This window comes from Callithrix jacchus, chromosome 9 (genome assembly GCF_049354715.1).
Source record: "Callithrix jacchus isolate 240 chromosome 9, calJac240_pri, whole genome shotgun sequence".
Taxonomy (NCBI): domain Eukaryota; kingdom Metazoa; phylum Chordata; class Mammalia; order Primates; family Cebidae; genus Callithrix; species Callithrix jacchus.
The window spans coordinates 37,802,938-37,826,784 of record NC_133510.1 but is presented as its reverse complement, the minus strand read 5'-3'; positions in this window follow the sequence as shown (position 1 = coordinate 37,826,784).

Genomic DNA, 23,847 nt, shown 5'->3' with positions numbered 1-23,847 from the left:
TGAACACATGATAGGATCATACTTTCCTATCCCTTTGAATTTAGGTGCACCTCTTTAATTTTTTTGCCAAAAAATGTGGCTGAAAAGGATGAAAGCTTAAATGGTGCTATCTTTGAGTGTCAATGTCTGATTTGCCATTTTTCTTCCTTCACAGGAATAAGCACAAATTGAGGAGTCTCTATCTGAGGAACTGAAAGATTATGAAGAGCACAGCCCCCCCACTGTTCACCTGATGTAGGCAAGAAACAGAAGAAAAAGTCTATAATCCCAGCATTTTAGGAGACCGAGGTGGGTGGATCACAAGGTCAAGAGATTGAGGCCATCCTAGTCAACATGGTGAAAACCCATCTCTACTAAAAACACAAATATTAGCTGGGCATGGTGGCATGTGCCTATAGTCCCAGCTACTCAGGAGGCAGAGGCAGGAGAATTGCTTGAACCCAGGAGGTGGAGGTTGCAGTGAGCCAAGATCATGCCATTGCACTCCAGCCTGGGTAACAAGAGTAAAACTCTGTCTCAAAAAAAAAGAAAAGGAATAGAAGAAAAAATAAACTTCTGTTGTGTTACACCTTTGAAACTTGGACATTTTATGTAATGTAGAATGAACTTGCCCACTTCAATTTATGTAATTTTTTTACCTGATATCACAATTTATTTCTGATTTTATTAATTAAGATAATATTTACTATTCTAATATATATATATTTTAAAATCATTGAATTCAGAGCTGCTTATTAGATATTATTCACTGTATTTTTGGTTATTCTTTCCCAAATTTAATTATGCTGACAGTATAATCTATCTTACATAACACAGTATTGTTTCTCAGTACTATTTCAGGAAAGGCCCAAGTGTATTAAGGCTGTATTTAGAAAAAATATTGTTCCAGCTTTTGTAGGCAAGTCATTCTAAGAGTTAAGAGTTACACCAAAAAAAAAAAAGTACTTTGAAGCTATGGGATCTTTTGATCACTGAAACAGTCATGTCAAATGGTTAAATCGATGTAGACAGAAGATAAATTATTATATATAGATATCAACTACTAACCTATATAGATATTGAACTACATAGACAGTATCTTTCTTTTGCTTATATAGCCATGCTTTGCCAATAATTATTTAGGGAAAGTAGAAAAGAAATCAAAGGACTTTTCAACATCTGTGAATCCCATTCTTTTTACTTGGTTCAATTTCCTGGTCTACTCTGTTTAATAAGAATCCTGCTGTTTTTCCATCAGACATTGTAGCATTGTGCATCTTTTCTTAATTACTTGCCATTTTACTTCTATACTAGCTTTTAAATTATTTGTGACTGAAACTCAACAATCAATACTTGCTTGAAATCTCCTTACTTTATTTTTGTACAGAATTTTATCTTGTGTGTGTCTTAATCCATTGGAACTGCTGCCTTCGACTGGGTAGCTTATAAACAACCGATATTTCTCACAGTTTGAAGGCTGGGAAGTCCATGATAACGGCACCAGCAGATTTGGTTATTTGGTGAAGGCTGCTTTTTGACAGCTTCTAACTATGCCACCATGTGGTTAGGAAGAGGCAAGGCAGCTCTCTTGGGTCCCTTTAATAAAGGTACTAATCCCATTCACAAATTTTCCACTCTAATAATCTAATCACCTTCCAAAGGTCCTTCCTCTTAATACCATCACTTGGGTGACTAAGTTTTCAACAGGCAAATTTTGGGAGAACACAGTCAGGCCATGGCAGTATGTACGTTCATTTGTATGAATTTTTGGTTTTACAATCCCATTTTAATTACTTCTGTCAAAAAGTAAAATATTTCCGGTCATTTTTTTTTCCACAGGACTTACACATTTATAATAATGTTAATGTTAAGTATCTCATCTTTATAATAATGTTAATGTTAAATATTTCATCTTTGACAAAATGAGCTTCCAAATTTGATGAAAGAAATTTAACCATTGTTAGAAGTACCTTGGTGGATTTACTGTTTAAAATATTTCTTGATTGACATAAACTGATGTTTTAAATTATTTGAGAAGTTTGGTGAATGGTGCCAACACTGTAAGAACTGCCATTTCATTTCTCCTGCATGCACACAAAATAATTTTAAGTATAAAAGGAGTGAAATTAACTTAGAAAACAGTTGTTTTCATTTGTTTGGAACAAACTGTCTTGCTTCACAGAGCAATATATAAACACAAATTCTGCAGCTCCATATAGAAAAATGTCACATTTAATGTCTGTTTAATACACAAATAACATTTGAAGTAAATGTGGTAGTTCTGTTAGCAGAAGTGTGCATTCTGCTTTTAACATGGTAAAACCATGGTCTTCAGGGTGAATGACAAATAAAGACAACCATTTATGGTAAATTACACATTTATCATTAACTTTTTTCATGCACAGAAATTCAGTAATTACCTATCAAAAGCACAGCTTTCTTTAATCTCATGCTCCTACAAGGGCTTACTGGATATATTTTTAAGTGCTAGAGAAAGTGTTGTAGGTTTGCAATATATAATAAATGGCAGTAACACAACACAAACCATGTCCAGACAACTCTCTAGAAACCCTGGCAGGACAGACTAGCCATCATTTCTGTACACATTTTATATCCACCTGACCTATAATTTCACGTTACCCAGTGACCTGATTGACTAGAGGCTTCATGTATCTCAAAGACCAAATAATTGTATTTCACTTTTCTGAGTAAGCTAAGAGGGAATGTTATTAACTGAGAGTGAGGAGAAAAGGAGGTACTTATTTTCAGGAAAATTTGCTGACTACTTTAAGTCATGTTACCTAAATTTAACCATTCTCATATCTTTCACCTTACCTTAGGATAAAAGACTCTCATCTAAGGACTATTTCTTGATGTTCCCTTGTGAGCTGCTCATCTGTATCACATTATCATCCTTGCCCTTCTTAGGCGCTTTATTGTCTCCCTGATTACAAACAAGAACTTGAACACTGTCTCCTCTTTGCTTGGCCGTAACAGCCACCTAGCGCTGTAGCAGTCATTGCCCACATTCTTTTAATTCAGCACACTACAACAAAAGACTGAATAGCTATAGTTGACTTAATTGAATAGCAACAATAACTTGATAGAAATCACAGCTTAAAAGGAAAAAAGATATGCATTTTATCTAAATATGACTACTTGGTTTTCTAAAGAAAAATAGTAAATAGGGCTTTTCTTATTGGTAAAATGTGTTCCTAGATCTCCTGGCTTGAGGTCTGCCCTCTGCCTTTTGCCAATAGTATGACTGTTTCTCAGAGCACATCACTGAAACTCAGTACTTCATTTACTTGTTCATTATTTTATTCATTCAATAAAATATTTATTGATTTTTTTTTTTGAGACAGAGTCTCATTCTGTCTCCAGGTTGAAGTGCAGTGGCACCATTTTGGCTCACTGCAACCTCTGCCTCCCAGGTTCAAGCAATTCTTCTGCCTCAGCTTCCTGAGTAGCTGGGACTACAGGCACAATGGGGTTTCACCATGTGGGCCGGAATGGTCTCGCTCTCTTAAGCTTGTAATCTGCCCACCTCAGCCTCCCAAAGTGCTGTGATTACAGGTGTAAGCACCATGCCTGGCCACTATTTTTTAATTTTTAACTTTTAGTTTTTGTGGGTATATAGTAGATATATAAATTTAGGAGGTACATGAGATGTTTTGATACAGGCATTCAATGTGTAATAATGACATCACAGAGAATGGGGTATCCATTTCTTCTAGCATTTATCCTTTGTGTTACAAACAATCCAGTAACACATTTTTTTTTTTTTTTTGAGACAGACTTTTGCTGTTGTTGTCCAGGTTGGAGTGCAATGGTGCGATCTCAGCTCACTACAACCTCCGCCTCCCTGATTCACAAGTGATTCTCCTACCTCAGCCTCCTGAGTAGCTGGGATTACAGGCATGTACCACCATGTCTGGCTAACATTTTGTTTTAATTTGATGTGATCCCGTTTGTCCATTTTTAGTAGAGACAGGGGTTCTCCATGTTTGTCAGGCTGGTCTCGAACTCCCGATCTCAGGTGATCTGCCCTCCTCGGCCTCCCAAAGGGCTGAGATTACAGGCGTGACCACCATTACTCATTTAAAAATGTACAATTAAATTATTATTGACTACCGTCATCCTGTTCTGATAGCAAATATTAGGTCTTATTCATTTCTTTTTGTTTTCACTATCCTTCCCGGCTTCTGGTAACCATCCTTCTACTCTTTATCTCTGCGGGATCCACCTCCATGATCCAATACCTCCCACCAGGCCCCACCTTCAACATTGAGGATTAAATTTCAAAACAAGATCTGGAAGAAGCAAACATTCAAACCATAACACCTACTCTCATGCAACATACATTATAGAATGGGAAGCACAAAGTATTTAAATAAACACATAAATTTACAATAGAAATGAAGAAATGCTGCAAAGAAGAGTAGGCAGTACTAAGGTGGACCACTGGATAACTAGATACTAAATCAATGTAGGGATCCCAAATAAATAGCACCTGTGATCGTATTTAAATGGCGGGCAAAATAAGTGTCATATAGGAGTCAACAGCTTGTGCAATATTCCTATAGTGGGAAAAAGAATAAGTACAAGGCTATAAGAAGCCTAAATGAAAATCAATAAAATCTGTAGTAAGAGGTGAGGCTGACAGGTAAGTATAAAACAGACCAAGTATGAGTGTTTTTAAATCTCTCTCTTTATCCAGGGGACTGGAATGTCGTTGAATGGTTTGAATGAAGAGAATGACATGATTTACATTTTGAAAAGATTGCTTCATAGGCATTGTGCAAAGGAGAGAGGAGAGGGTGCAAGAAAAATGTGGGCAGAGGGTCTAGCACTTGTCCCAGCATGGACGTAAGGTGATGGAGGTGGGTATGGCCATAGAAAGAAAAATATGGATTTAGAAGATACTTAGGAAGCACAATGAATGGAAATAAGGTACTGCATTGGACACAGGGATTAGAGGAGGGAGAGGTGTCAAGGATAATGTATAATGTTTTAGCTTGAGAAATTGAATACATGATAGGATTTACATGAAATAAGAGCACTGTAGGATAAGCAAGATTAAAACAACATTAAAACAAGTGTCCTGGATATTGTTTTACACTTTATTTTTCAGAACAGTTCTAGATTTACAGAAAAGGTAAGCAAATAGTGTAGAGGGAACCCACATACCCCCTCTTGTCCACATGATTTTCCCTATTCTACTTGAGTTAGGTGGTACATTTGTTACAATTAATGGATGAATATGGGTACATTATTACTAAGTAAAGTCCATAGTTTACATTAAAGTTCATTCTGTGTTATACAGTTCTGTGGGTTTTGACAGATTCCACTATCCTACATCTACCAGTACAATATTATGAACAATAGTTTCACCACCCCCAAAATGGCCTATGCTTAACCTATACATTATTCTTCCTGCTTTGCAGAGACACCTGGCAAACCCTGATCTTTTTAACCTTCTATAATTTTGCTTTTTCAGAGTTTCACATGGTTAAAATTATATAGTATATTGCCTTTTCAGACTAGCTTATTTCACTTAGCAATATAGATTTAGTCTCTTTATGTATCTTTATGGATTGATAGCTCATTTCCTTCATCATGCAATAGTATTCCATTATATGGATGTACTAATTTACTTATTCTTTCATCTATTGAAGAGTATCTTGGTAGCTTCCAGTTTGGGGTGATAACAAGTTATGTGCCTATAAACATTTGTGTGCAAATTTTTTGTGGACATGAATTTTCACCTGATTCAGATAAATACCTAATACTGTGATTGCTGGACTGCACATTCAGACCATGTTTAGCTTCGTAAGAAACTGCCAAACTGGTAACTCTCTGGTCGGAGCTCTGTTCCAAAAGAGTGTTCCCAACTTCAGATGCCAGTTGCAAGCACAGGTTGTGACCTATGCGTCTCACCAATTAGCTATAAATTGGAGTTTCCACAACCCGTTCCTCAGGTTCTATTAATTTGTCAGAGTGGTTCAGTGAAATCAGGGAAACACATTACTATATTTACTTATGTACTATAAAGGATTACAAAGAATACAGATGAACAGCCAGCAGGAAGAGACGCACAGGGCAAGGGGCAAGGCATGTGGGAAGGGGTTCAGACCTTACATTCTCTCTCTGAGCATGGCAACCTGTAGGGATCTCTTTATGTTCAGTATTTAGAAGCTTGTCCAAACCCAGGGATTTTCATTTGTTTGTTTATGGAGGTTTCATTATATAGTCATGACTGATTAAATTATTGGCCATTCGTGATTAGTTTAACCTTTTCAAGAGGTTGGGGGATGGAGGTGAAGGTCTCAATCCCCTAATCATGCCTTGGTCTTTCTTGTGAACAGCTCCCATCCTAAAGCAAATAGGGCCTCCAGACACCAGTCATGTCATTAGCGTACAGAAAACGCTCATTACTTTGGGTTTTAGGAGCTATACGTCAGAAAATGAAGTCAAAGTCCAAATATATATATTTCACAATATCCCAGATGTCTTAGTATGTTTGGGGTTCCATAACAAAATAGTATAAGCTGGGTGGTTTATAAGCAACAAACATTTATTCCTCATAAGATCCAAGTGTATTTGGTATCTGGTATCTGGGCACAGTTCCTCACGGATGGTGCCTTCTTACTCATCCTCACAGGGTGGAGGGAGTGAGGAATTGCCCTTGGGCCTCTTTCTTTTTTTCTTTTTTTAGACAAGGTCTTGCTTTTACTTTTGCCCAGGCAGAAGTGCAGGAGAATGATCTTGGCTCACTGCAGTCTCCACCTCCTGAGCTCAAAGGTATGCTGTAAACAACTTTATGCCCACAGATTAGTTCACTTAGATAAAAGAGATAAATTCTCTTCTGCAGATTATCTGAATGAATAAATAAAATACAATTGATTAATGTTTTGAAAGACATTTTTTAACAATCTCATCCAACATAAATAGATACTATTAATGAGTCCATAGCTATGAAAGATATGAAACCAATCATTGATAACCTCTCAAAATAGAAATTACTGGGCCCAGATTATTTCACTGGCAAATTCAATCAAATATTTAAGGAAGATTCTCTCTATGATATTACTCTGCAATATTTTCCAGAATATAGAAGCAAGGGAACACTTCTTAACTATTCAGCATTACCCTAATATCCAGTCTTGCATTATCCTGATATCAAAACCAAGTACAAACATGCAAGAAATAAAAACTACAGACCAGTTTCTGCCATAGCATGGGTGCAAAATCTTCAACGAATATTGGGAAATCAAATACAACAATGTATAAAAGTATGATACACCATACTCTAGTAGGATTTATTCCAGGTATGCAAGCCTGGTTCAAAATTTGATAATCAATATACTCTATTACAACTATAACCTAATGAAAAAAATTATCTGATTATATCAATAGGTTCAGAAAAAGTATTTGACAAAACCTTACACTTACTCATGATAAAAACTCTCAGCACACTAGGAATAGAAGGGAACTTCCAGTTAAATTAATAAATTAGATCTATAAAAATCTCACAGCTAACATCACACTAAATGGTAAGAAACTGGCTGTTTTTACCCTGCTATGGTTTAAATATTTTTCCCCACCCCCTACAAAACTCATATGTTGAAATCTTAACCCCCAACTTGATAGTATTAGATGATACCTTTGGGAAGTGATTAGGTTATGGGGGCAAATCCTCATGAAAGGTATTAATGCCTTTATTACCTTTTTAATATCCAAGAGACCAGTAGTGATACCTTTGCTTTCATTTTTGTTAATAATTTTTGTCTTCTCTCTTATTATCTTATCAGTTGGCTAAAAATGTATCCATTTTATAGATATTTTCAAAAAACCACATTTTTGGTTCTGTTATTTAACTTATTTTCTGTTTTCAATTTCACTGATTTCTGCTTTTATTTTTGTGATTTATTTTATTCTTCCTCCTTAGGTTTCTATCACTCTTCTCTCTCTAGTTTTCTAATGTGAAACCATAGATTACTGATTTTAGACCTTTCTTCTTTTCTACAATATGCATTCAAACCTGTAAATAACATTTTCCTTCATTGTTTTATGGTATTCTACACATCTTAAGCACTGTATTTTCATTTCTAGTTAGTTCAAAACATTTTAACATTTATCTTGAGAATTCTTCTTTGACTTTTGTGTGTTTAATTTCTATATGCCTTGGGTTTTCTAGCTATATTTCTGTTATTGACTTCTAGTTTAATTCCATTGTGCTCTAAAAGCAAACGTATGATTTCTATTATTTTAAGTTTGTTAAGGTATGTTTGTGACCCAGAATGTGGTCTTAGTGAACATTCCATATGAACTTGAAAAGAATATGTATTTTGTTGCTGAAGTATCATAAAAAGGTCAATTAGATCCAATTTATTACTGGTACTGTTCAGTTCAACTATGTTCTTTCTGATTTTCTGCCTGCTGAATGTATTAATTATTGACATATAATACATGTGTTTATAACTTCAACTACAAGTAAATTTTTTTATTTCTCCTTGAAGTTCTATAGTTTTTGAAAGATGTATTTTGATGTTGTGTTGCTATTAAGAATGTCTTCTTGGCCGGGCACGGTGGCTCAAGCCTGTAATCCCAGCACTTTGGGAGGCCGAGGCGGGTGGATCACGAGGTCAAGAGATCGAGAACATCCTGGTCAATATGGTGAAACCCTGTCTCTACTAAAAATACAAAAAATTAGCTGGGCATGGTGGTGCGTACCTGTAATCCCAGCTACTCAGGAGGCCGAGGCAGAAGAATTTCCTGAACCCAGGAGGCAGCAGTTGTGGTGAGCCAAGATTGCGCCATTGCACTCCAGCCTGGGTAACAAGAACAAAACTCCGTCTCAAAAAAAAAAAAAGAATGTCTTCTTGGAGAACTGACCCCTTATTATTATGTAATACTCCTTTTTATCCTTGATAATTATTTTTTTGTTCTGAGATCTGCTATTTCTGAAATAAATACAGCTCATCCAGCATTGCTTTGATTAATGTTAGCATGGTATTTTTTAATCCACCTCTTTATTTTTAATTCTATCTGTTCTTTTATGTTTAAAATGGACTGATTATAGACAGTATATAGCTGAATCTTCTTTTTAATCCACTATGACAGTCTTTTTCTTTTAATTAGTGTATTTGGACCATAAATATTTAAAACAAGTATTGACATAATTGGATTTATATCTACCATGCCCGTAACTGTTTTTTAAAAAATATTTTTTTCTACAGTCTCTATTTTTAACTGAGCATTTTATATGATTACATTTTCTTACTTCCTCTAGCCTATCAATGATACTTCTTTTAAAAATGTCTTTAGCAGTTGCCCTAGAGTTTGCAATGTGTATTTGTAGCTAATCTAAGTCTACTTTCAAATAACACTATACTGGCTTTGTGGGTAATGCAGGTACCTTAAAACAGAGTAATTCTAATTTTTCTAATCTAAGTCTACTTTCAAAATAGCTCTATACTGGTTTTGTGGGTAATGCATGTACCTTATAACAGAGTAATTCTAGTTTTTCTCACCTGTTCTTTATAAAATTGCTCTCCTTTATTTCACTTATTTTTGTCCATGTGGACTAAATGACACACAATTAGGTGCCATTTGTTTTTTATGCAAGTCATATATAATAAATTAAAAATCTGAATAAAAATATTAATACCATAGTCATTAACTTGCATGTATAGTGTATCTCAGTCTAAATGCCAGAAAATCAGTGGGAAGAAAAGAAAAGAGGAAAGATGTTAAAGGTAATCTTCATAGCCTGGCAATAGGGTGTTTCGTCCTAGAAAATGTACCACTAGCACTGCTCCTATCACTTAGAAGTGAGATCGTCCTCAAGTTCTTTTTTTCTCCTCAGTAGCCCTTAGCTAAACAAAATATAGTCTTACTCACTGTTTACTCAATTTTTGCCAGGTAAATAGAGAGTGTATTTTTATAAAAAGTCTACACTGTCTATTTCTAGGCTCTCAGTGGGAAACATGATACCTCATGTTTTTCTACTTTTCCTGGTGAAGATATTAGCAATTAATTAAATAACTGGAAAATGAACCACACTGACATGAAGAAATATCAAAGTTCAAATAATGTAAAAATTAAAATCTCTAAGTAATTGGATTTCTAATTTTATAAGCCTTATATTTTTCTGAATGTCATATGCCTTTTCATTATAATTCACAGTTAATCATATAAAATCAGGATTGCTGAGAAAAATGTAGACTTTGCTCTCAAATCAAGAAGGCTTCTATTATATAAGTAATTAATAAAATTGATATATATCTTAACACATTTAGTAAGATTAGAGGTTAAAATGCTATTTATACATATTTGGAGCTCAAGAAACAAACAGCTGCTTTTTTTTTTTTTTGATTTATTTTTTGAAAAAAAGTAGTAGCAAAAACTCAAAGAATTATTGACGGAACTTTTCAGTGGTCCTCTCTGCTGCTATTGTCTGCATTTCAAGACAGTTAGTTAAGATTCATATAAAACGATGAAGTTACAGTTAGAAATACCTAGCTCTCCTCTTCCTGACCAGAGTGATGAAGGAAGAAATCTCTCTTGGACATAATTTTTATTGTGATAGCAGATGGGAGCCCTAGAGAATCTGAATGTGTTCAGGAAAGGGCAGCAATTACAAAAACAATTCTAGAGCGTGCATAGTGTAAGCTCTCTTTGAATGCTTACAGGCAAAAGTTATTTCTCATGGGAAGTATTATGAAAGCATGAGAGAATGCATCTGCAAAAAAGAAGATGGAAGATAAGGAAGTCGGTGCTAAGGCCTGAGTCTAAACAGAGAGCACAGAGGAAAGCAGTAAGAAAGAGTATGAAAAAGGCGTATAAGGGTTTGCAGAGGAGACCCAAAGCCCTGACAGAAATAGCAACAACGAGAAGAAGCACAAGTACCTTTCAGGCCAGTTTTCTGATCCACAGATGTGTTTTGTCTCCTATATAGTGTTTAAAAAACACATTTGAGCCAACATTTTAAAACTAACAGAACTCACATTTTCTTGTGCCCTTGGAAAAGCTGGAAATCTCGTAGCCATGTCCCTGATTTTCCCACCTGCCAGCAATCAGGTGGAGCTGAGTGTGGTGCAGCCATCTCATTTAGCTGTGGTTTGAAGACTGAAGTTTATCGTTGTGGGTCCCTTTCTCTTCCCAGGGTTCTTCCACTTCACATTTACCTGTTCTCTCTGGTCCTTATGTGTACTTTATATTTGACCCCTGGGTTGGACACCAATTTACTGAAAGTACATAATTTCTAAGTCCTCTGAAATGCACAAGAGGATGGCCAAGTCTTTAAGAAGACAGAGTAGACTGAAAACAAATCAGGGTAGCCAAACTGAACAGACCTTGTTTTTTTAGGCTAGATTTCACTTACCCTCTAATGAAAAGGCTCAAGTTATCAAAGCTACACTGAAATTGGTATGTTGTGCTTTCAATTAATTACAATGTTTAACTTAATTCCAAAGAAAATTCACTTACTAGTTTATATAAAGTATGTGATTAAGTTGTTCCCAAGCAGCTATCTTTCTGTTATATGACTCAGTTAAAAAATAATTTGGAGACTTCCAGACAAAAATGGCAAATTAAGGCCATTTCTACACAACTCTCTTCTGAAATCAGCTGAAAACTACAAAGACTACTCAATTTTCAATGAAATTAGGCAACAGCTACAATTCCAATGGTCAATTTAAAAAATAAGACTCAGATCAAGTATCAAGAGGATATGAAACATCAGTGTCCAGAGGCAAGCAAGCTGTATTCGTAGTTCGCAGAAAATGGTGACACACTGGGAAGGCTAAGTATGTGACTTGTGGCTTGAAACTAAAGCACAATAGCAGGGAGGCAGGGTAGAATAAGCAGAGACATAATTTGACATCTTTGCAGGAAGCTCTGCATCTGCCAATCTCAGTAAAGGAAGATAAATAAGTGTTAGATCACCTCCAGAAGGCAGTAAAATGCAGAGATTTTTGGTAACCCCACAGCCTCCTTGTTGTCGTGAGTAAAGATGCAGTAATGCAAGGTAAGCAGCATGAAATTTGAGAAGTGGTTTATGACAACTGGATCCAACACACCAATCACCAGGTGTGTTTCCTCTACCCTTTATTTCATACATTCTCCATCAAAGAGATTGCTCAGAAAGTGGCAATGCATAGATATTTTCAAACAGAAAAGAAATAAGGGTCTGTGACACATATTTTCCTTTTGAAAAGCCACCTCAAGAGGAAATTATTCTGACAAATAGATGAATGAAAAAATTGTGGTAGAGAAAATAGCCAACACAGTCTATTGAACCAAGTTTATAAGAACTAAGTTTCTTGTAAAACTAAAAATTACTGAAAGATTTTAATGATTGGCCAGAATATCTGTAAATCTTGATATTGTAGGACCTAACAATGTAGAGAACAAAACTTGGGATATAAAGGATGAGGAGAGAAAGTTGTAAGAAGTTCACAAATACTATTTTCCATATATCTTAGAGTGGGACATGGGAGGACAATAAACCCTATTTTAATATAAATGAATAAATTTATAAGCTAATTTAATAAAGTCATAGTGGAAGAACCCATAAAAATAAAAATAAATTATAGAAACAACTGATTATTTCTGAAACAAAGCATAGATAACATAAAACAATGTAGAGATACCATAAACCATACAGTGAAACATTAAAAAGAATATTAAAAATAAAAACATAACATGAAAGTATAATATTAAATAAGAGAAGCAAGACTTAAATATGTCTGTCAACTCAATAAATGCAAATAAATTAAACATTGTGTTACTACAGAATTTAATTGTATTTAAACAAATAATGAAATGCGTGTAAAGCAAGTGACTCAGGCTGAAAATAAATCAATAGGCAAAAAAAGGTAAAATAATTACTTTTTATGAACTGCATAATTAATATGATACAAATTTTAATTCAAGTCTTAAAGTGCTAAGGATACAAAGAAGAACATTTTACAAAGAAAATGTTACATGAAACAATGAAAGTTAGTCTTTGTAAGAAATCAGTGTACTGTAAATATCTTTATAGGAAAATAGCAGTAGATAAAGGATAAATAAGTGGAACATGTGTTTGGTCAACGTCAGGTACAATTGAAAAAAATAAGTAAATAATAGTAAGAATCTACAAAAGCATAATTATTAATGAGCATCTATATGTACTAAGGATATATTCTTGAAAATAATGCTTTTCTCTTTTATGTGTCCATAGAATATTTTTCCAAAAATATAACACTTTAAAAAAACTTAGTTTTAAATCTTCATTAAAAGAAATAGAAAAAGTATGTACTTATGTTCTTATCACTTTGAATTAAACATCCATATTAACAATAAACATATAAACAAAATCTCATGCCTCCTGAAAGGTAAACAACAACACATGACTCTGTCCTAAATGAGATGAAGATAAGTGACAAAAATCAAAATAAAATTTGTTATATATTTTAAAATCAACAGTAATAAAAGCATTATGTATCAGAACCTTCGGGGTTCAGTTCATTCATGCTTAGAAGAAAATTAATACCATTGGGATTTTTAAAAATAAATTAAAATTATTTAAGTATTTAATTTAAAAATGTTTCACTGAAATGTCAGCTTAATGAGAGCAGGGATTTTTGTCTATTTGCTCAGTGCTGTTTTTCTAGTTTCTGGAAGCATTTAACATAGAGTAGCCATCAATATGTTGTAGTGGATGAATGAATGAATGAAACAAAGAGATGAAAAACAAAATACAGTACAACCAAGAAAAATAAATGTAAGAAGTTTATGAGATAAGGATAGAAAACACTAAATAAAAAAGAGAAAGATAATAATATTAGAATACATATCAAAGATCAATTCTTAAAATCAAGGAAGCCAAAAACAGATTATTAGCTAATATCAGGAAAAAACACAAATATACAGCATTAGATGTGTGACAGGAAAATAATCATAGATAGATACAAAATGATTCATGTTGACTTGTATTAATCAGTATGGAATAGATTTTACTGAATAGTAGAAATATATTGTTGAACAAATTGTGATATATGATTGCAATAGAATATTGTTCAACTATGCAAATGATCAAACTGCTGATACATGCAATAAAACTCTTTTACATTATGAAGAATATATATAGTCCAAATTTTAAAATGTGGATATACTTGAACACAAAAGATATCCACAATTGTGAATAAGCATATTAATAGATGTTTGGCATCATTACCTAACAGAGAAATCAAAATTAAAAACACCTTTTGATGGGACTGTAATAATTGCTAAGATAAAAAGAGAAATTTTAAAACTCCAAGAATTGGAAATATCAGCAAGAATTACTGGGCATGTAAATACTTACACTTCCAAATGCTACATGTCAATATCCACTAAGGCTAAACAAATTCCTACTCTATGACCCAGCTGTCAAACTTCAAGGAAAGGAGTGCTATTGTTCACCAAATGATATATACAAGAATAATCATAGCAGCCTTACTCATAAGAGCTGAAAACCTGAAAACAACTCAAATGCCCATCTACTATAAAGCAGATAAATACAAAAAAATACAATGGAAAACAACAAACTGCTGATACATGTATAAACATAAAAGGAAGATGAACATGTATCATGTGATTACCTTGATATAAAACTCAAGAACTGGAAAAGTAGGAATAATTATTGACTGTGTCATATGAATTGACTAGCAAAAAGCATGAGCAAATTTCTGGGGCACTTCATATTGTATATTTGTATCCAGATGGTGTTATACAGATTTTTGTATGTGTAAGTTTAAGATTTTGAGGGGGCAGGAATTCATTATTTTAATATTTTAACAGATCTCTAGACATAATTGATATACAACAAACTATAAATATTTTAAGATTATAATTTGATAAGTTTTGACATATGTGTATGCCCGTGTGAAACTATCACCACAACCAAGAAAACGAACATGCTAATCATCTCCAGAAGTTTTCTACTGCCCCTCGGTAATCCTTTCTAACGACTTCTCCTGCACATCTCTGGGCAATCACTGATCTTTCTATCGGTATAGATCACTCTGTATTTTCTAGTGTTTTATAAAATACAATAATATAATGCATACTTTTTCTTGCCTGGCTTCTTTTATCCAACATAATTATTTTTAGATTCACATTTTTGCATATACTTATGATTCATTTCTGTTATTCTTAAGTAGTACTTCACTGTGGCTACACCACAATTTGTTCATGATTTATCTATTGTTGGAAATCTGGGTTGTTTCCAGTTTTAGGTTATGATGAATAAAGCTGGTATGAATATTTCTGTACCAATCTTTATATGAATATATATTTTCAATTATCTTGAACAAGTACTTAAGTGGAATGGATAGATTATACACCTAATATATGATTCATTCATTCCATTATAATTTTGAAATATTTACAGTTTATTGTACAACAGTTTTGTCTCAAGATCTGTTAAAATATTAAAATAATGAATTCCAAGTAGTTGTACCACTTTACACTTTCACCAGCAGTGTGTTAGATTTTCAGTTCCTCCACAGCTTTGCCAACACTTGGTATTATCAGCTTTTTAAATTTTAACTATTTTAATAGCAAAAAGTGGCGTTTTTGTGGTTTTAATTTGCATTTTTCTAATTACTAATGATAAGCATCTTTTCATGTGGTTATCTACCATTCCTACACCTTCTTTGATGAAGCTTCTGTTCATCTCTTTTGCCCATTTTTTAAAATGTGGTTGTTTGCTTTCCTATTGCTGAGTTTTGAGAGTCCTTATATATTCTGGATAAAAGACCCTTATCAGATATACTTTGCAAATATTTTCCCCTCAGTTATGGCTTTTCTTATTATTCTTCTCAAAATATCTTTTGAAGAAGTTTTAAATTTTAATTAAGTCTAGCTTATGAATTTGTTCTTTAGTGCACTGTGACACTGTTGTCAGATCTTAGGAATCTCTGTCTAACTCAAGGCTTTCTTTCAGAAGTCTTACAGTTTTATGTTTTACATTTTTAAATCTGTGGTCAATTTTGAGTTAAATTTTGTATATGGTGTGAGATATAGAACTTGATTTCTTTTTTGGATATGGACTTGTTCCAGTACTATGTGTTAAAATACATAAACTTAAGAATTTTGGACTTTTCTGTGTGTATGTTATACCTCAATAGAAAATTTAAAATAAATAAATCAGTGAATATAGTGATATAAAAGTCCTTATTTATAATTATAAACAATAAACACTAGAAAGTACCCAGAAATAAACTAGACTATATACATATGTGGAGGAATTTTCAAGTTGTGTTGAAAGATAAAACAAGCTCAGAAAGATTTAAATACTGCAAAGCATTCAATTACCCTGTAATCAAAATATAAATACAATACAGTCTCTGTGAAAAAAAAAACCACTATGTCATTCCTACATGGCAGTTCAGTCCACTCTGGTTCATTCCTGGACCCTCAGGTTTTTCCACTAAAAGCCTATGTATTCTCTACCACCTCTCCCTAACTGGTCTCAGATGCTGATCTTTGTCTTATGAGAGTTGGATATTTGCCCTGTTTTTCAGAGGCTTAATGTTTAGGATTTGAGTTGCCTATCCTGTTCAGGTCCAGAATCATAAAATTTTCTAAGAGATGAATGGGTCGTTTATTTGAAGCCTCCTGTGTCTCTGTCAAAGCTGTCTTAGTTTCTCGACACATGTAATATGTGAATTCTCCTTGTGTTGCCCATGCAGAGAATCAGCAAATGTCCCAGGGTGAGAGTGGCTGAGGAGACATCTCCCCTCTTTGAACTTCTTCCCTCTCTGGAACCTTTGCCTTTCCAGTCCAGGAATGATGATTTTTGTATTTTATTTGGCTTCCCAGTTTGTTTTCAAAGGCAACTTTACTCTGCCATTAGTTCCTCCAGTCAAGATAGGAGCAGAAGTTCTGTTATAACCTTTTAAAAAACAAATAAAACTTCACTTAATTGAAAGAGAAATTGATGATTTTTGCAAGGAAGAAAACCAAATCCTTAAATCTTAACTGTGTCATTAAATTTGAATGTAAAATTTAAATGTCAGGTTTATTAACATTGTTAAGTGTTTAGGAAAAAAATAACTCTTACACACTACTAACACGAGTGCAATATAAATACAAATAGCCCTTATGGAAGGCAATTTTTCATTAGACACAGAATTCAACAAATTTACAAATCCTTTACTCATCTATTCCATTGTTTAGAATTTACTTTGGAGATATATTCACATATATTATTTATTGCAATATTGTTGTAATAATAAAAAAACAAAGGGAGGAAGGGAGGAGGGAGGGAAAGGAAAGAAGGAAGCAAAAGGGAAGGAGGGAGGGGAAATGAGGAAGGAAGGAGGGAGGGAGGAAGAGAGGGAGGGAGGAAGGAAGGGAGGGAGGGACGTAGTTGCTCATAATAAGAGGATAGTTGTTTAAAAAACTTATTGTTACTTTCATATAATACATGCAGCTGTTAGAATTTTTTGATCTGAATATTCTAATATAAAGAGCTTAAAATTCATTGTAATATACCTAATCATTACTTTTTTTTTTTCAAATACACACACAAACCAGTAAATTGTTGTCTTGAGTTCTAGACTGGGAAGAACATTTCATTTTTATTTTACAGCTTTGTAATATCTAAGTGTTTGTTTACCATGTCATTATATTACCTCTTAAAAACTATTACTAAAAGATAAATTGATCTGTAATATATTATTAAATTATATAAGTGAAAAAATGAAGTAAAACCAAATAAAGAATATTGAGGTAATTTTTAAAATTAAGACATTTGATAAGGGTTTCCATCTATCATTTTATTATTGAATTGTGTTCAAACTTTTACTGTTCTCAACTTTGTATGTATTCATTAGTACCTACCCAGAAGAAAGAAAAAAGCAGCTTGTAAAAGTCACTCAGGAACGGAGTAGCTATCCAAGTGTACACACTAATCTCCCTGTGAATATTCGAGTGGATAAAAAGAGTTTCTTAAGCAGCTAGTGGAATATTAGGACTTTCCATGAGAACAAGTAGGAATTACAAATAACATGCCAAAATCATGTTCAAGGGCAGGAGAAAGTTACTGAGGTGACTCATCTACTTCAGTCTATAACCCTATTACACAAATTTTCAATATCTTTTACTCATAAAATGTATGAAGATTGTGCTAGGAACATCACTATCATTTTCCAGATTGTTTCGACTAAGTTTTATCTTGTCAGCATGTCGAAATTTGAATTACATATATTTTGAAACAGTAATTGTGCATTAACATGTCTTGCTTTGCTCATAACTCTTTTTTTCCCTTATGAATCTTACTTCTATTATGTGGATCTTCGAGCAGAATAAGCATAACAACATTAAAAGCTGATGGAAAAGTGCAAGCTTTGATACTCGTGTGCTGCCAACTTAAAGTCAAAGAGTATAATATGATGTTAGACCAAAGTATAGAAATGGAACAAAAAGGAGTTAAGGTAGAGGGAGGGGTCCATTGATGAGACTGAAAGTAGAAAACTCCTGATATTTTATTAGAAGCAGATACAAATAACCTTCTATAAATAATGAGGGGAGAAATAGGAGATTACTTGAAAATTACCCTTAATGTCAAATTTATATAAAGCACTTTAGGGAGCAAATAGTTAAAAATATCTAGATTTGGCCAGGTGCGATGGCTCATGCCTGTAATCCCAGCACTTTGGGAGGCCAAGGTGGGCGAATCCCCTGAGGTCTGGAGTTTGAGACCAGTCTGACCAACATGGAAAATCCCCGTCTCTACTGAAAATACAAAATTAGCCAGTCATGGTGGCCCATGCCTGGAATCCCAGCTACTGGGGAGGCTGAGGCAGGAGAATCACTTGAACCAGGAAGGTGGAGTTTGGGGTGAGCCGAGATTGCACCATTGCACTCCAGCCTGGGCAACAAGAGTGAAACTTGGTCTCAACAACAACAAAAAAAAAAAATCAAGATTTATTTTAGATGTCTTTGCTGTGATTACATATCTTGTGTTAATAGTTTTACCTTCCTTCATGTTTAAATGTGAAGAAAAAATATAAAATAATATAAAATTAGTTATATTCCAATGGATTTTTAGGCTTTTATATTAAATATATTTATAGTATATATAGTGATATATATATATGTATTACTATAAAATTAGTAATAATTAGGTATATTCCAATGCATTTTTAAGCTCTTTTATATTAAATACTATGGTCATGTACCCACACACTGGTGGATCTTTATAAGCAAAATGTTATCAGTGGCATAACTTTGAATAAATCACTTAATGTCTCTTACCCATAGTTGCCTTATCTAAAATCAAGTATTTGCCCTGGAGATTTTCTAGGGTTTCATTCAATCTGAGCACTTCATGAGTCTATGTCTATCTCACAGCACCTGCTTTGCAGAGAGCCATGCACAATACTAAATACATTGCATTGGTTTGCTAAAGATGATGAACAATTTTCTTTTAAATTTTTGTTCTGAAAATTTGTACATATATAAAAGTAGAATAAACAGTATAATGAACTCTATTATCCATCAATGTTCTTCAACAATTATCAATATATCGACAATCTTGTGTTATCTATACCTCTCAATGTCTACCTGTTTCTAGCTATTTGTGTTTTTTAAAGGTTTATTGAGGAATAATTTGCATAATATCAAATTAACTCATTTATTATTTTAGCGAATTTATAGAGTTGTGCAATCATTACAACAATCCAGTTTAAAAATATCTGTTACCCCAAAAAGTTCTTTTGTACAGAAGCACAATCAAACCTCAGACTTAGAAAAACATGGATCTGCTTTCTATCTGTATAGATTTGCCTTTTCTGGATAATGCATAAATTACATAGTCTTTTCTATATCCCTGTTAATATTAGCGTAATACCATTTACTTAATTCTTTTATAGCACAACTTTAAAAATGGCATAGTACACCATGACCTTGGCCCCAACCAAGACATAAGGCAGGGCAATTAGGCAAAATAACATGTTAAATCAGCACGTTCCTTTAAAATAGGGTTGTGATGAAAAAAAAATAATAATAATAGTAATAATGCAGTGGAGAAAATGTAACTGGTAACAGAGCAAAGCAAAGCTCAGAGTTCAGATTCCCAGGAGATGGTAGACAAATAAGGATAAGAAATGTGGCCAGATGTTCTAGGTTTTCTTTCTCCCTATAAGGCTAGACCTGGGTGTGGGCTCATATTCATCAGAAGACTAGTTCTGAATGAATTGGGTGAGATTTAAAGGCAAGGGAATAGAATGGTAATTTAGCATGTGGCAAGAACCAAGCCAAAAATTTGAAGTCCTGCTGTGAATTCTAGAGAGAACAGATATCTGATCATGTGAGCAGTGCTTGTGCCATATGACAGCAATCATAGGAGCATCATTTACTCAGAAGCATTAGAATTGTTAGTATTTCAGACCTCTGCTTTTTCACTGGTTTTAGGACAGAGGCCATTGTAAAATGAGCAACTGAGTCTGGGTGGAATGAGGACAGGAATAAGCACTAATTGATTAGGAGATGAAAAACAGAATGAAGATGAGGGAGGGCATGGAGATCACTGAAAGCAATATATTTAAAGATGTTTTTCTATGTGTTCTTATAGATATTTAGAAATGAAGGTATTCATGAACGAAAAAAATCTACAGTGTGTCAGGAAGTAGCCAATAAAGATGTTTCCACCTTTTTCATTTAGAATCACCAGAAAGGTTTAAAATGCCAAGTTACCTCTGAATTATTGACAGTCACTGATACCTAGTAAAGTGCCTCAAAGTTGGGCCACCTTAACATTTTCTTTCTAATAAATCTTCCTGTTTACAGGATCTTGCCAGCATGCCACAGAAAGTGAAGAAGCAAACATGTTGGGCTCTGGCCTGGACAACATTGAAAGGGAAATGTCACCCATTTTACACAGTTCCCTTTACTGTTGAAGACATGTGCTCCTTAGGGAATTCAAGAAACACTGCATTTATATGGAGTAGTGATACTGCCAGTGGCACTTTCTTGACTAGCTCTTTAAATGAACAGAATTATGAATATGAATCATGACATACTGAAGGATGCCAAAATATCCAGATACTTCATCTAAAAATATAGTGATATTTAGTACTCAATCCATATAGACAACTTCCCCTGATGATTAACTGAACTGGCTTGATTGATATAACCTAAAATAAGATGGAGAGGGGAAGGAAAGAGGGATAAATTTAAGGTTATTATAACTGCCATCTCAATGAATGAATCCATTATGATATTTGCATTAGGTTTATCCAAAATCACTTTGCACTTTACCTTCCCCATAGCAACATTCGAATCTCTAAAGGATATTCAGCAAACAACCAAAGGAATTAGTGTGTAATTATTATGGATTCAGTAGTGAAAAGAGATCCATTAAATGGTTTTTAGAGTAAATACCGAAGCCACAGCTGCAGTATCATTATTTGCCGCAATATTATGGTATTACAAAAGGAATAATCGTATTTTTTAATGAGAGTTTATGTAAGCAGTTAAATAAGAAAGCATTCTTGCTAAACTTTTCTATGCAAACACAAAGGTGAGACTATTGTCAGACTTTCTAAAAATCCTGATTATGCTCTGAAACTTTTTTGAGTCTATTTATGGAACACATTATTTTTTACTTAAGCATTTAAGCATACCAACAATTGCCAAATGATCATTTCTGGAATGTTCAGGCTTATTATGTTTAGCAGATGGTAGTTGGAATCAATCATTGTCTAAATCATGAAATACAAAATGATAATTTAGATTAATTTTCTACTAAGCACTTTTAAATAGACTAGTTCATTTGAGTCTCATATGAACCTAAGAATTAGAGAGGCTGAAAAATTGTATTTCTTTTTTGTGAAAGAACATAATGAGGCACAGAGAAGTTAAATCTTTATGCAGCAATTCTCAGCCAGCTAGAAACTTAAAATGCTATTTTCTCAGACTCACTCTCTAATGTGCTCTCTTCTGCTATGTTGCTTCCAACAGATTTAAAATCTATGGTTGAGACTTTTTGTTAATAGAGTCATACTTAATTTTACATGTTTTGATATTTATTTAGATATCAATGTAAACTTTTATGTCCTGAAATTTATTATTTTACTAAAAAATTATTCAGTCCTGTAATTATGCAACTGAATTATGTCTCAGGAACTATACAAGTTAATGGGGTAGGGAAGGGATGAATAAAATATGACTTCCTCTCCACCAAAATCTAGGGATGTAACCAGACATGTAAATGAAGATTAAAGTGTATGATTTGCAGATCGTAATTGCAAATTGTGAAGTGCCTTGTAAATCATGTTAAGAATTTTAAATTTTATCCGTTAACCAGCTTTGAGACACCAGAAATCTAATTAAGGAGGAAAACAACAAATCAGGACTTTTAACTCAGAATACAAAGCTGCCAGCTTTGTAGGGAATAGATTGAAAAAGGAAGCCACTGGTACCAAGAAGACAAGAGGAGCCTACTAAGAAAATCAATTGCAGTAGAACAGTAGAACCACACTTGAACTATCGTAGTAGTGGTGGGTGGAGAGAAGGAGGACTAGACTAGGAAATATTCTTGAGCTATAATTTTAGAGGTGGGCTTTGGTGGTTTGTTTCATGTGTATGTGTTGGGGGCAGTTTGCCTGGAGATATTGTACCTTTTAGCAAGCCTGTTGATAGAATTTTTCTAGTCTTTTGCATGTTTTCTATGAAGTTTTAAAGGATAGGTTGAGAGCAGCTTATTTTGTTCAGTTCTTTTTTTTGCTGTCTATCATCACATTTATATTGACCTTGGCCCCATTCCAAAGGACTCATCTGTGCCAATTGTATGAAAAGTCGTTTTTGATATTAAGAAAAGCAGAAATTGGTGTAAAAAGTGAAAAATAAATTTTCTATCTTTAATTAGATCTTAGCACATTTTAGAGATAGGTTTTGGTTATTTCTTTCTGTATGCAGCCTACTGATCTATTTCATAATTTATTACTACTATGGCACAATCACAAACACTTCCCACTTTCTAGATTTTAATGTCTATAAAATTATCTATGTCAGCACAGAATAAACCTTATGTCGGTGTCGCCACTCATTTTTACTATTGATAGTAATGCTTTCCACTATGATAATGATAAAAGGTAAATTATCAAGTTGTCATGATCTTGAACTGCTTAACTTAGCAGAATGATTTGTCCTCTACAAACATAAAGCATGTATTACCCATCAAATGTTCTGATAAACGTATGAAACACCCACGGGTCTTAAAAATTCTAGAAACAGTAAATAATATCAGAAAGAATATAATATTTTTTTGTCCATTTCTTTCAAACTCCTAATAATCAAGTTCAATTGTGGTTTACTTATTGCCAGAGCTGGAAAAATTGTGAGGAGAAAAAGCCATTATCTTAGTTTTAAAAGTTGTTGCTTACCTTTGTTTCCTATGTATTTATATAGATTAGCCTGTGTTCAATGGCAAAATTTAATTTACACTAATGGATTGCATAACTCTCTTCATCTAGGTTCAGTAGAAATATATTAGTATACATATGTGCCATACATTATGGAACACTACTATCTTTGAACATGCGTAATGATTAAAATATCAGCCAATATTGAAACATGGCTTCCTGGTTCTGTGAATTTAATTAATGCAAGGCACTCAATAGGAACTGAAGAATGGTAGATGAAAAGTTCATGACTCCTAAACAGAAATTAAACTTGCTTTTCACAGCTATACACGTAAGCACAGATATAGGCTGCAAGTGCCAGAGCAAATTTTAATTTTCAACTTGAAATGGCAAAACAGGGGACAGGGTGGTGGAGGAGTGATTCTCTTAACTTTAAAAGTCAACAGGCTGGATATGGTAGCTC